The sequence below is a fragment of the Euphorbia lathyris genome, chromosome 10 (assembly GCF_963576675.1).
Source record: "Euphorbia lathyris chromosome 10, ddEupLath1.1, whole genome shotgun sequence".
NCBI lineage: Eukaryota > Viridiplantae > Streptophyta > Magnoliopsida > Malpighiales > Euphorbiaceae > Euphorbia > Euphorbia lathyris.
The window spans coordinates 76409729-76425386 of record NC_088919.1 but is presented as its reverse complement, the minus strand read 5'-3'; the positions used below and the strand labels follow the sequence as shown (position 1 = coordinate 76425386).

The following is a 15658-nucleotide window of genomic DNA, read 5'->3' as shown; positions in this document are numbered from 1 at the left end:
TTATAAAATTATCCTCCATTAAACTCTCAATATCCACTCTAGCCAATTTCCTAAATCCTATATATTTTGACGAATTCATAATTTATATCATAAAAAACATGAAAAATGGAAAAATGAAAACGTTAAAAAATGTAAAAATACGAAAAAATGAAACACAAAAAACGTGAATAACGTAAAAAAGTTACAAACACAAGAATATGCAAAAAAAAAAGTGTGTAAAACATGAAAAACAAGAAAATGAAAAAAAAAGCAAACACATGAACAAAAAAGTGACAACACGAAACGTGAAAAAATATGAAAAACATGAAAACGTAAAAAATACTAAAACACAAAAATATGACAATATGTGAAAAACGCGATAAACATGAAAATGTGAAAAACGCAAACAAAACATGAAAACGTAAAAAACACGAAAGACATGGAAAAACATGAATAATACAAAATAGTAACAAAATGCGAAAAATGCAAAAACGCGAAAAACTGAAACGTGAAAATGAGAAAAAGTGAAAAAATACAAAAAAAAAACAATAACGTGAATAACACGAAAACGTGACAAAACGGGAAAAATACAAAAATGTGAACAAATGCGAAAAATAAAAAAACTTGGTAAACACGAAAAAACATAAAAAAAATACAAAAACCATGAAAATATGAAAAAACGTAATAAACGCATAGTTCACATTTTCGTGTGTTTAACACCTTTTCACGTTTTCGTGTTTTTCGTGTTTTTTCACATTTTCTTATTTTTCCACCTTTTCATGTTTTTTTGTTTTAAATATTTTTACTTTTCGTGATTTCAGAATTTTTTCACTTTTTGTGTTTTCACGTTTTCGTGTTTTTAACAAATTTTTACGTTTTTTTTCACGTTTTTTCACGTTTTTCTATTTTTTATATTAAATAATAATATATATTAAATATTTGAACAATTTATAGTAATATTTAAAATTTAATAAGAAATAAGATATTATATTTGAGGGTAATATTGTCTTTTGAATAAAAAAATTATCTATTACATTCTATCTTATTCCACGAACCAAACAAAGAAATAATTATTGCTAGGAATTCCTATTCCATTCTTTGCTATTCTATTAAAATAGCCATTTTATTCCATTATGTGAACCAAAATAGCCATTAAATGGAATTGGACAAGAAAATAAGGATATTGAATGTAATTAGATAATAATATTTGGAGAATTTAGAAAATTTTCAAAATTTAGGGGTAATTGAAATTGAAGCCTATTATCTCGCACAAATTCAATATCTCACACAAATTCAATACCTATATAAGTGAAGTTAGACCTTTGCTCTTCTCCGCACCTCCTCAATCTCCGAATAGAGATTAGGGTTACCTATTGTTCATAGATATAGGCATTCGACATTGATATCTCCTCTGCGAGATCGCAATCGCGGATAGCCCCTCCTTCTCAGTCGCCGAATAGCGATTATGTATACTTGTTATGTGATTAGGATTAGGGTTTATCTTCTCCAGAAAGTGGCGCAATCAAATCTATGAAACCCAATTAAATTAGCGTTCACCAATACTTTTTATGCGATTAGGATTACGGTCCGGTAAATTTCTGATGTGGGGGAGCGGACTATGAAGGAAGAATCAAGCTTAATTCGGTAGAAACCCTTCTTTCTGTGTTTTTGTTGATTTGGGAAATTGCAATTTCTCATATGGATTTTGATTCCGTGATGATTTTTTTACAGGAAACTATTTTGCTTAACCAATCCAGTTAGTGCTTACAATTTTATGGTAAATCTTTGCACTTTTGCTTTGTTGGTTTTCATGTTTTAATGGCAAGTTTTTGATTTAATTTTGCTTAACTAAAGATCTAAAGAGCTTTAAGTTTTTGATTCTAATGGTGATTTCAATAGATCTATTGTTAAATACGTTTGTTAGATGATGTGTTTGTTTATAATTACACTGATGATAGGATTACTTGAAATATGTTCAACTTTATAATTCCTCGAATCCATTTATCTTTGGTATGCTGATGTGTGGTGAATATATTATATGTTTTTTCTTATTGTTTGATCCAACACTGATAAACAGAGTGAATTTAATTCCATTGAATAACTTAATTCATTTCCATTCTTTCCAAGTAAAGAGAGGGAATTTATAGACTGGCATTTCTGAATTACAGGATAATGTATGTGCTATGTTGCACAGAATTTGAAAAACGGGGAAACACTGATGGAGAAGAGTTTCTGTGCAACATGGTATATAAAAATGTAACTTGTACGGAAAAGAAAAAATGTATCCGTTTGTACTGGAAATGGAAGGACATTGAGGGGCAGGGATTTGAGCCATCTTAGGAATTCAATTCTTAGAAGCTTAAATTAATTCTGATTAAGGAAAACTTATACATAATAATCAATAATTCTGTTTTAATTACAAGTTTGGGAATTTAGTTGCACATTGAGATGATCCATGTCTTTGGAAGGATTAAGATTGTATTTTCTGAATTATTTATCAATTAATTGTTGTAATTATTTTAAGATTGACTAATTTGATTATTGAATATATGCATATACTGTTGGATGCTATTGGATTTTCATATCCCAAAAGCTAAGTTGAAGTTTCTCTACCATACTTATGAATCAGGGATGGATCCAAGTGGGGTTCGGGTTCTTTAGCATCCACTGATTCTCGGAAAAAACTTCATGGAAATTGTGCATGTTGTTTTAATTTCTTTATGCAATACACTCCAAAATATATTAATTAAGTATTCATAAATCCCGAGAAAACACTCCAAATCTCTCTTGTTCTTTGGTTCCTGGAGCATAGAGATAGATTACAATTTTCTTTGTTCTTCATGTGTTTTTTTATGCTTGTTCTGTCATTGATCTATATGTTACAGCCACTAACTCAATACATTTTTCTGTTAATTTGAAAATCTTTGAGATTGATGTTGGTTATGAGATATACATGACGAACTCCCAAGAGCGAATATCTTGAAGAAAATGTCTTTATGTGTTACCCATTTGTTTTATTGTAATTAAAACTGCAATCTTGATTTAGATCTTGATTCTTATTTTTGCATCATGTCTTTAGTTAATGGAAATCCGAAGAGAGGAGATTCAGATGGCTTTGCAAAAAAAAAACATATAATATGAGTTTATACTTAATTTTGGTAAATTTAGACTCATTTGGCCGACATTCTTCTCATCTTCTCCTTCTTTCTCAAATTCCTGCCTGCAATTACTGCCGTTCCTAATTAATTGTATCTGCATTTTTTTCCCTTCAACTGGTAACCTATTCGGTTTTCTGATTTTGGCTTATCGGTTACTCATTTCTTATTTCTGTTATTTAAACGGTGCCTTGATTCTTTTCTGCATTTTTGTTTATTGCCTTCACTCACTGATATTGCTTCAATTTTCATCAATTTACTTTGCTGTTTGCTTGGTTTTGAATATTGCTTGATTCTCATGTTTCGCATTGTACATGAATTGCTGTTCAGTTCTCGATGACGATTCTGTTTCCGTGTTTGGGTCACGTATTCTGGTGACCCATTACAACATTTTCGGTCTTCTGTTATGTGATGTTAATGGAAATTTTGCATTTCATATCTCATTACTTTGTTTCTAAGGTTTTGAGTATTTGAAGTCTTGTTTGCAGACTAGGAACCCACAGGGTAGTTGAATTGAGATCAGATGTAGAATGATGGATCCGAATCTACAGGAGCAGGTAATGTATGCATGTTAACATTCTGTTCATTTGAAGTTTGTAGCAATTTGAGAATTTTGAGAAGCATTTTGATGGAACATTAGCTGAAATAAACTAAAAGCCATAGTGGAGAATAATTAAACAAAAACACAGATTCCAAAGTACAATTTTACTTGGCAAAGAATCAAATGAAAATAATTGCTTAACAATAATTTGATTATTTAATTGAGTTATGCTAACATACTCGCCCTTTGAATTCTGAAGATGAGATAATGCACGACTATGCTTGTATTTTATTCACTCTTTTTTGTATTAATTTGTCTCTGCTTGCGTTTCCCTTTTGCACATCTATTCTCAATTCCAAAACTAACATTCGGTAGGAAGTACAAAAAGGAAGGAATTGCATGGAACAACCAGAATTCATGCATTATCTGGAAACTGGGGAGGGAAGCTTGATGGAGCCACATTTCATGCATACAAGTTTCAGTTCTCAACGAGACTTATCCTGGATCCGTTCTTCTAACTGAACCAAAGCTTGATCATGATGCTGGAAATATTGAATTGGATCTTTTCTTGCTCAGAAAGACAGTTAAGGCCTCTATTTCTTCTTGTGTACAAATGCAATTAGATGCTGAAAAGGTAAAAATATATGCTTGTATTTTGGATAAGACTTGATTTAGGAAGTTGCTTAATTGAATCCCCTTTTTGTTTATGTTCTTTATCAGATAGCTAAAGAAAAATGTTCCCATGAATTTTTTTTAATGGATTATTTGGGAAGTTATTCTCTATATAATCCACAGAGTTAAATTGGATTTAAAAAACAAAAGTAAAAATAAAACACGATGTCCTTTTTCAATGAACAAGGCAAGTATTGCACAACTATACTTCAGCTAATGCTGATACGTCGCTTGGCCGTCCATGACTGATCTGGTTCTAGCTTTATATCTCCACAAAAATGATACTGCTTGGTAATCCATAGTTGTTGCAATGATATTGTTAATGTTTCAGGACATGTATAAAGGGGCTAAAGATGTAATAGCTCTGTGTTGTATCATGCAAGTACATATGAGAATAGTGCTAAAAAAGATGTATTGACTGAGTGCTATTCTCGAGATAGAAAGTGGATGGCTTCATTTTTCATGAACTTAATCATGAAACACTCCTCAGCTTTCATGTAAAATAGGTAAAAATGACCGGTCATGTGTCTCCTCCATTTGTTCTTATTTCTTTCATGTTCTTCATGTCCATATTAAGCTTTTTTCTATGAAAGGATTGAATCTCAAGCACGATAGAGAAGATGATGGAAATTGCGACTAGTCCAAATATTACCGAATTTATTCTTGTCTTAGAGGTGTTGGATGTTTAGGGTTTGAAGAACAATTATCAATTTCCGTACAATAGTTTAAACACAGACACTCATAGAATTCAGATTTTAAATTCGGGGAAGAAAATTTAGACCTTGAATTCACCCATTTCCTTAATCTTTCCTCTTTCTACAATTAATAAATATTTCTATAGTTCCCAAATCAAAACCATGTGATTATTAGTAAAAAAAAAACCAATTGTATAGCCTAATTAGGACATGAATTGCATTTGGATCTTACTAGATCTATCTTATTCTCTTTTTCTTTTTTCTATACTACATTCTTCAGTCTACTACTCCGCCGGTGAAGAGCAACGTCTGCCCTTTCTATCCCTGAGAATAGAGACACCATAGTTATCCCTCTTGGGAATAAGTTTTCCAGTATGGGTAATTGGTATGCAACTGTATCAATTTGAAATAAGTTTTCAATTTTAATACAATATGTTAGATTGGAGAACAAGAGGAATATTAGGGGCAAATGACACTCATACAATGTATTTGCAAACTTTTAAACTATAAAAATGTCTTTGCAAATCCGTAGATCTTACCGGGAATAAGATACCAAACGATTTATATTTATCCATTCGACTAATCCCACCTTCCCTTGTGCGGTTCCTAGGAAAACTAATAGACATTTCTATCTCATCTGGCTCAAGTAGTGCAACTTTGTTCTTTCCAACATATACCAGATTGTATTTCCTAATTCCTAACTGATCAAGAACAAACTTCTTGACACTAAAAGGATGTTCTCCTTCATAAGCCCAAACAACTTGATGAATCTTCTCCATCAATTTCATGCTATTGTAAATGTTTTCAGGCACTCGTGTCCCATGAAAGCCACCATTTATTGTCAGTGGATGCATTGGAACAAGGGGAAATCTGTTATGAATTTGAAGATACATGTTTCTTCTTGTTCAAATGCATCCACTGACCATAAATGTTGGCCTTTATGGGACACGAGTGCCTGAAAACGGTTACCGGAGCGTGAAATTAAGGTAGAAGGTTCGTCATCTTGTTGGGGCTTATGAAGGAGACCCCCCCTTTTGAGTGTTAAGACGTTTGTTCTTGATCAGTGCAAGAAATATAATCTGGTATGGGTTGGGAGGAACAAACTTGCACTGCTTGATCCAAATGAGATAAAAAATGCTTCTTGGTTTTCTTAATAACAAGGGGAGGTGGGATTAGTCGAACCGATAAATTATAAATCCCAAGAAAACACTCCAAATCTCTCTTATTCTTTGATTACAATTTTCTTTGTTCTTCATCTGTTTTTTTCTGCTTGTTCTGTCATTGATATCTATATGTTACAGCCACTAACTCAATACATTTTTCTGTTAATTTGAAAATATTTGAGATTGATGTTGGTTATGAGATATACATGACGAACTCCCAATAGCGAATATCTTGAAGAAAATGTCTTTATGTGTTACCCATTTGTTTTATTGTAATTAAAACTGCAATCTTGATTTAGATCTTGATTCTTATTTTTGCATCATGTCTGTAGTTAATGGAAATCCGAAGAGAGGAGATTCAGATGGCAATGCAAAAAAAAAACATATAATATGAGTTTATACGGCCATTCTCTCATCTTCTCCTTCTTTCTCAAATTCCTGCAATTACTGCCGTTCCTACTTAATTGTATCTGCCTTTTTTTTCCCTTCAACTGGTAACCTATTCGGTTTTATGATTTTGACTTATCGGTTACTCATTTCTTATTTCTGTTATTTAAACGGTGCTTTGATTCTGTTCTGCATTTTTGTTTATTGCCTTTACTCATTGATATTGCTTCACTTTTCATCAATATACTTTGCTGTTTGCTTGGTTTTGAATATTGCTTCATTCTCATGTTTCGCATTGTACATGAATTGCTGTTCAGTTCTCGATGACGATTCTGTTTCCGTGTTTGGGTCACGTATTCTGGTGACCCATTACAATATTTTCGGTCTTCTGTTATGTGATGTTAATGGAAATTTTGCATTTCATATCTTTCTTATCTTCTTATTCATTACTTTGTTTCTAAGGTTTTGAGTATTTGAAGTCTTGTTTGCAGACTAGGAACCCACGGGGTAGTTGAATTGAGATCAGATGTAGAATGATGGATCCGAATCTACAGGAGCAGGTAATGTATGCATGTCAACATTCTGTTCATTTGAAGTTTGTAGCAATTTGAGAATTTTGAGAAGCATTTTGGTGGAACATTAGCTGAAATAAACTAAAAGCCATAGTGGAGAATAATTAAACAAAAACACATTTTCCAAAGTACAATTTTACTTGGCAAATGTGTATCTTAAGGAGTCTCCTGCTCATCCTATTTTTGGATCTTTTTTTCATGCTTGGGAGGCAGCGTGTATTAAGAAGGTTTCCATCCCATTCATAGAGGATGAGGTTCAGTCTTCTTTTTTGACCATTTTAGGTTTGAAGAATTTCGATTTCGACTTAGTTTAAGTAGACATGAAGTGCATTGTTCACAAAAGGAAGGACCATCTTGGTTATCTTATTGCTCCATTTTAGAGTAGTTTTGTGCATGTGCATCAAATTACAACCTTATTTAAAAGAAAGTAATTTTAGGGATTCTGATATTGTTTTGATGCATTTTTTGTTTATGAATCCTAAGAATAAATGTGAAATTTTATTAATATAAAAATCTGATTGATTGAATTGTTTATACAAGGGTAGATTTAATTCTGAGAAAGTTTCAAGCAAGGGGAACATATCTATATTGTGTTCCGACAACTTATTGCGCATTTGAGAGACAGACTCAATTATACGTACAAATGCAATTAAGCGATTTTCAAATGGCATTAGAAGAGGCAGCTTTGGTAGAAAATGGTTTTCCCGGATTTCTTAACATCTTTAGAAGCGAAGTAATGAAGGAACAGCTAGTGCTCTATTTAATTGTTTGTAATATTTTAACAACAAGATATGCAGGTTTTTCTTCTTTGTAGCAGCGGTCCCAATTTCTAGGCGTCCACTAGCATTGAAGACTTGAACGTTATGCAAGTTTGAGAGCAACCTTGTTGGCATCATACTGCTTGTGAAAGTATCAGTTTTTTAGTAAATTTGCTCTCTTGGTGTAGCATCCACCTTTCCCATGTTTGATGATAGTACTTACAGAAAAGGAGAGAGGTTTAAAAGGTACATTAAATACAACTTTCAATTTGTCTCACTAAAATCTATTACCTTATGGTTGACATCTCATTATGTGTCTCCTCCATTTGTTCGTATTTCTTTCATGTTGTTCTTCGTGTACATATTAAGCTTTTTTCTATAAAGAATTGAATGTCAAGCACGATAAGGAAGATGATGGAGATGGGGACTAGTCCAAATATTGTAGAATTTATTCCTGTTTTAGAGGTGTTGGATGTTTAGGGTTTGAAGAAAAAGTTATCGATTAACTTACAATGCTTTAAACAACAAAATATGCAGGTTTTTCTTCTTTGTAGCAGCGTCCACTAGCATTGAAGACTTGAACGTTATGCAAGTTTGAGAACAACCTTGTTGGCATCGTTCCCCTTGTGAAAGTATCATTTTTTTTTGGTAAATTTGCTCTCTTGGTGTAGCATCCACCTTTCCCATGTTTGATGATAGCACTTACAGTAAAGCAGAGATGTCTAAAAGGTACATTAAATACAACTTTCAATTTGTCTCACTAAAATCTATTACCTTATGGGTGACATCTCATTATGTGTTTCCTCCATTTGTTCGTATTTCTTTCATGTTGTTCTTCGTGTCCAAATTAAGCTTTTTTTCTATAAAGAATTGAATGTCCAGCACGATAAGGAAGATGATGGAGATGGGGACTAGTCCAAATATTGTAGAATTTATTCCTGTTTTAGAGGTGTTGGATGTTTAGGATTTGAAGAAAAAGTTATCGATCTCCTTACAATGCTTTAAACACTCACACTCATAGAATTCAGACTTTGAATTCACACCGTCCTTAATCTTTCCCTTTCTACAACTAATAAATATTTCTATAGTTCCAAAATTAAAACTCTGTGCATAGCCTAAATATTTTTTATCTCATTCTCTTTCTCATTTCAATTTAGACCTTTAGAATTAAAAATAAATTAACTAACTTTTTCTCCATTTTCGTTTCTATACTACATTCTTTAGTCTGCCCTTCCTATGAGAAACTATATTTATCCCTCTTGGTATTTGAAATTTATTAATAATAGTGAATGCCAATGAGAATGAATACTCCAAAAAGAGAGGGGCATGTTGAAAAAAATAAAATAAAAAAATAATTATATATTTGAATAGAAGCCAATTGGGAGTTAAATATTGACCATATATGCATGTGAGTGAAGACTTTAGTTGAAAAGTGTGGTTTGAAATAGTCAAATATGTGCCATAAAAATTTAAAATTAAAATGTATGGTGTTTTATGGATTAATGTGTCATTAATAAAGCCTATTTAAAGGCTTTGTGTGTTGTATTTTCATTTTGCACATTTGAGAGCTGGAATAATAAGAGCAAAAGTTTGTATTTTGTTGTTTCTAATATTGGTGTTGTGATGAACTATAAAATGTTTCAGTATTATTTGCTTAATTAATCCATTAACAATATTCTCCTTAATTAAAAAATTATCATTGATTCGATTCTTCAATAAGATTAAATCTGTCTATCTAACGCGAATTCACTACTCAATTTGGTTTCATTAGTTTTCACTTAATTTAGGACTATACTTTAACCCTTTATCAAAGTTTGACACCATTCAATTCTCATCTTCAGAAAATAAATTTATATAGGAGAATTGTAAATGATGTAAGAACTTGGTTCAATTTATTTTTTCAATTAGGCATTTTTAGATAGATACTAGGTGTGTTTCGAGAGAGAATGAAAATTAAATTAAAGAGATATGCAAGAGGAGGAGATGCTCAATTTGATATTTTGTTTTTGTTTTTGTTTTAGGGTTTGTTTGTGATAGTTAGGTTAATTTATAAAAATAAATAAATATAAAAATCAAAATAGCTATCTATCATTAGACTTTTGACTCTTTTAATACATTTGGACGGTATTTCCTAAGGGAATGAACCAAACCGTACAGGTTTGCAAACTTTTAAACCACGTTGTTCATATTTGAAAATAATCCAAGCCACATGATTGGAGAACAAGAGAAATACCATAAACCATATTTGTAATCTTTTAAACTATAAAAATGTCTTTGTAAATGCATAAATCTTATCGAGAATGAGTAACCAAATGATTTATATATTTACCAGTTCGACTAATCCCACCTCCCATTGTTCTTAGGAAAACCAAGAAGCATTTTCTAACTCATCTGGGTCAAGTAGTGCAACTTTGTTTCTTCCAATCCATAGCAGATTGTATTTTTTGCACTGCTAGAGAACAAACGTCTTAACACTCAAAGGAGGTTCTCCTTCATAAGCCCAACATTTTGATGAATCTCCTCCTTCAATTTCACACTCCGATAACTGTTTTCAGGCACTCATGTCCCATAAATGCCACCATTTATGGTCAGTATAAATGGTGGCTTTCATGGGACAGTACGAGTGCCTGAAAATAGTTACAGGAGGACGGAATTGTCGGATAAGATTCATCAAGTTGTTAGGGCTTATGAAGGAGAACCTCCTTTGGGTGTCAAGAAGTTTGTTCTTGATCAATGCAAGAAATACAATCTGGTATAGGTTGGGAGGAATGAAGTTGCACTACTTGAGCTAGATGAGATAAATGCTTATTAGTTTTACTAGGAACATCATAAGGGGTGGAGTCGAACGGATAGATATAAATGGCTTGGTAGCTTATTCCCGGTAAGATCTATGCATTTGCAAAGACGTTTTTATAGTTTAAAAGTTCACCAATACAGTCTATGGGTGTCATTTACCCTTAATATTCCTCTTGTTCTCCAATCTAACATATGGTTTCTCGGGGATAGGAGGGGCAGACGTTGCCCTTCACTGGTGGAGTAGTAGACTGAAGAATGCACTATAGAAAAAAAGTTACAGTTTATTTATTTTCAATTCTAAAGGTCTAAATTGAAAAGAGAAAGAGATTGAGATAGATCTGATAAGATCCAAATTCAATTCGTGTGCTAATTAAGATATGAAATTTGGTTTTTAATACATTTGGACGGTATTTCTTAAGGGAATGAACCAAACCGTACGGGTTTGCAAACTTTTAAACCACGTTGTTTATATTTGAAAATGATCTAAACCACATGATTGGAGAACAAGAGAATTACCATAAACTATATTTCTAAACTTTTAAACTATAAAAAGGTCTTTGCAAATGCACAAATCTTATCGAGAATGAGTAACCAAATGATTTATATATTTATCAGTTCGACTAATCCCACCTCCCCTTGTTCTTAGGAAAACCAAGAAGCATTTTCTAACTCATTTGGGTCAAGTAGTTTAACTTTGTTCCTTCCAATCCATAGCAGATTGTATTTTTTGCACTGCTCAAGAACAAACGTCTTAACACTCAAAGGAGGTTCTCCTTCATAAGCCCAACATCTTGATGAATCTTCTCCTTCAATTTCACACTTCGATAATCTCAAGTTGTTAGGGCTTATGAAGGAGAACCTCTTTTGGGTGTCAAGAAGTTTGTTCTTGATCAATGCAAGAAATACAATCTGGTATAGGTTGGGAGGAACGAAGTTGCACTACTTGAGCCAGATGAGATAAATGCTTATTAGTTTTCCTAGGAACCGCATAAGGGGATGAGTCGAATAGATAGATATAAATGGCTTGGTAGCTGATTCCCGGTAAGATCTATGCATTTGCAAAGACGTTTTTATTGTTTAAAAGTTCACCAATACAGTCTATGGGTGTCATTTACCCCTAATATTCCTTTTGTTCTCTAATCTAACATATGGTTTTAAAATTGAAAACTTATTTCAGATTGATACAGTTGGGTACCATTTATCTATGCTGAAAGACTTATTCTCAAGAGCGATAAATATGGTGTCTCTCTTCTTGGGGATAGGAGGGGCAGACGTTGCCCTTCACTGGTGGAGTAGTAGGCTGAAGAATGCAATATAGAAAAAAAGTTACAGTTTATTTATTTTCAATTCTAAAGGTCTAAATTGAAAAGAGAAAGAGATTCAGATAGATCTGATAATATCCAAATTCAATTCCTGTCCTAATTAAGATATGAAATTTGGTTTTTAATACATTTGGACGGTATTTCCTAAGGGAATGAACCAAATCGTACGGGTTTGCAAACTTTTAAACCACGTTGTTCATATTTAAAAATAATCCAAGCCACATGATTGGAGAACAAGAGAAATACCATAAACCATATTTGTAATCTTTTAAACTATAAAAATGTCATTGCAAATGCATAAATCTTATCGAGAATGAGTAACCAAATGATTTATATATTTATCATTTCGACTAATCGCACCTCCCCTTGTTCTTAGGAAAACCAAGAAGCATTTTCTAACTCAACTGTGTCAAGTAGTGCAACTTTGTTCCTTCCAATCCATAGCAGATTGTATTTTTTGCACTGCTTAAGAACAAACGTCTTAACACTCAAAGGAGGTTCTCCTTCATAAGCCCAACATCTTGATGAATCTTCTCCTTCAATTTCACACTCAGATAACCGTTTTCAGGCACTCATGTCCCATAAATGCCACCATTTATGGTCAGTATAAATGGTGGCTTTCATGGGACAATACGAGTGCCTGAAAATTGTTACAGGAGGACGGAATTGTCGGATAAGATTCATTAAGTTGTTAGGGCTTATGAAGGAGAACCTCCTTTGGGTGTCAAGAAGTTTGTTCTTGATCAATGCAAGAAATACAATCTGGTATAGGTTGGGAGGAACGAAGTTGCACTACTTGAGCCAGATGAGATAAATGCTTATTAGTTTTCCTAGGAACCGCATAAGGGGATGAGTCGAATAGATAGATATAAATGGCTTGGTAGCTGATTCCCGGTAAGATCTATGCATTTGCAAATATGTTTTTATTGTTTAAAAGTTCACCAATACAGTCTATGGGTGTCATTTACCCTTAATATTCCTCTTGTTCTCCAATCTAACATATGGTTTTAAAATTGAAAACTTATTTCAGATTGATACAGTTGCGTACCATTTATCTATGCTGAAAGACTTATTCTCCAGAGCGATAAATATGGTGTCTCTCTTCTCGGGGATAGGAGGGGCAGACGTTGCCCTTCACTGGTGGAGTAGTAGACTGAAGAATGCACTATAGAAAAAAAGTTACAGTTTATTTATTTTCAATTCTAAAGGTCTAAATTGAAAAGAGAAAGAGATTGAGATAGATCTGATAAGATCCAAATTCAATTCGTGTCCTAATTAAGATATGAAATTTGGTTTTTAATACATTTGGACGGTATTTCCTAAGGGAATGAACCAAACCGTACGGGTTTGCAAACTTTTAAACCACGTTTATATTTGAAAATGATCTAAGCCACATGATTGGAGAACAAGAGAAATACCATAAACTATATTTGTAAACTTTTAAACTATAAAAAGGTCTTTGCAAATGCATAAATCTTATCGAGAATGAGTAACCAAATGATTTATATATTTATCAGTTCGACTAATCCCACCTCCCCTTGTTCTTAGGAAAACCAAGAAGCATTTTCTAACTCATCTGGGTCAAGTAGTGCAACTTTGTTCCTTCCAATCCATAGCAGATTGTATTTTTTCACTGCTCAAGAACAAACGTCTTAACGCTCAAAGGAGGTTCTCCTTCATAAGCCCAACATCTTGATGAATCTTCTCCTTCAATTTCACACTCCGATAACCGTTTTCAGGCACTCATGTCCCATAAATGCCACCATTTATGGTCTGTATAAATGGTGGCTTTCATGGGACAGTACGAGGGCCTGAAAATAGTTACAGGAGGACGGAATTGTCGGATAAGATTCATCAAGTTGTTAGGGTTTATGAAGGAGAACCTCCTTTGGGTGTCAAGAAGTTTGTTCTTGATTAATGCAAGAAATACAATCTGGTATAGGTTGGGAGGAACGAAGTTGGACTTCTTGAGCCAGATGAGATAAATGCTTATTAGTTTTCCTAGGAACCGCATAAGGGGATGAGTCGAATGGATAGATGTAAATGGCTTGGTAGCTGATTCCCGGTAAGATCTATGCATTTGCAAATATGTTTTTATTGTTTAAAAGTTCACCAATACAGTCTATGGGTGTCATTTACCCTTAATATTCCTCTTGTTCTCCAATCTAACATATGGTTTTAAAATTGAAAACTTATTTCAGATTGATACAGTTGCGTACCATTTATCTATGCTGAAAGACTTATTCTCAAGAGGGATGAATATGGTGTCTGTCTTCTCGGGTATAGAAGGGGCAGACGTTGCACTTCACTGGTGGAGTAGTAGACTGAAGAATGCAGTATAGAAAAAAATGGAGAAAAAGTTACAGTTTATTTATTTTCAATTCTAAAGGTCTAAATTGAAAAGAGAAAGTGATTGAGATAGATCTGATAAGATCCAAATTCAATTCGTGTACTAATTAGGCTATGCAATTTGGTTTTTAATACATTTGGACGGTCTTTCCTAAGGGAACGAACCAAACCGTAGGGGTTTGCAAACTTTTAAGCCACGTTGTTCATATTTGAAAATAATCCAAGCCACATGATTGGAGAACAAGAGAAATACCATAAACCATATTTGTAAACTTTTAAACTATAAAAATGTCTTTGCAAATGCATAAATCTTATCGAGAATGAGTAACCAAATGATTTATATATTTATCAGTTCGACTAATCCCACCTCCGATTGTTCTTAGGAAAACCAAGAAGCATTTTCTAACTCATCTGGGTCAAGTAGTGCAACTTTGTTCCTTCCTATCCATAGCAGATTGTATTTTTTGCACTGCTCAAGAACAAACGTCTTAACACTCAAAGGAGGTTCTCCTTCATAAGCCCAACATCTTGATGAATCTTCTCCGTCAATTTCACACTCCGGTAACCGTTTTCAGGCACTCATGTCGCATAAATTCCACCATTTATGGTCAGTATAAATGGTGGCTTTCATGGGACAGTACGAGTGCCTGGAAATAGTTACAGGAGGATGGAATTGTCGGATAAGATTCATCAAGTTGTTAGGGCTTATGAAGGAGAACCTCCTTTGGGTGTCAAGAAGTTTGTTCTTGATCAATGCAAGAAATACAATCTGGTATAGGTTTGGAGGAATGAAGTTGCACTACTTGAGCTAGATGAGATAAATGCTTATTAGTTTTACTAGGAACAGCATAAGGGGTGGAGTCGAACGGATAGATATAAATGGCTTGGTAGCTTATTCCCGGTAAGATCTATGCATTTGCAAAGACGTTTTTATAGTTTAAAAGTTCACCAATACAGTCTATGGGTGTCATTTACCCCTAATATTCCTCTTGTTCTCCAATCTAACATATGGTTTTAAAATTGAAAACTTATCTCAGATTGATACAGTTGCGTACCATATATCTATGCTAAATGACTTATTCTCAAGAGGAATAAATATGGTTTCTCTCTTCTCGGGGATAGGAGGGGCAGACGTTGCCCTTCACTGGTGGAGTAGTAGACTGAAGAATACAGTATAGAAAAAAATGGAGAAAAAGTTACAGTTTATTTATTTTCAATTCTAAAGGTCTAAATTGAAAAGAGAAAGAGATTGAGATAGATCTGATAAGA

At 33.3% G+C, this 15658-nt stretch overlaps 1 long non-coding RNA gene across 14 annotated transcripts; it reads left to right on the top strand.

Moving 5' to 3' along the window:
- The first annotated feature begins 1284 nt into the window (after positions 1 to 1284).
- LOC136209837 (uncharacterized) lies at positions 1285 to 8806 on the top strand. 14 transcript variants are annotated; one of them, XR_010677702.1, is made up of 7 exons: positions 1285 to 1623; positions 1711 to 1756; positions 3623 to 3691; positions 4051 to 4853; positions 7084 to 7152; positions 7710 to 8168; positions 8460 to 8806. It is a non-coding gene; the product is annotated as an uncharacterized lncRNA (long non-coding RNA). The 14 variants fall into 14 exon arrangements; XR_010677700.1 differs by having other exon boundaries at positions 4051 to 6699; positions 7962 to 8168; XR_010677695.1 differs by having other exon boundaries at positions 4051 to 6699.
- Positions 8807 to 15658: the final 6852 nt, after the last annotated feature.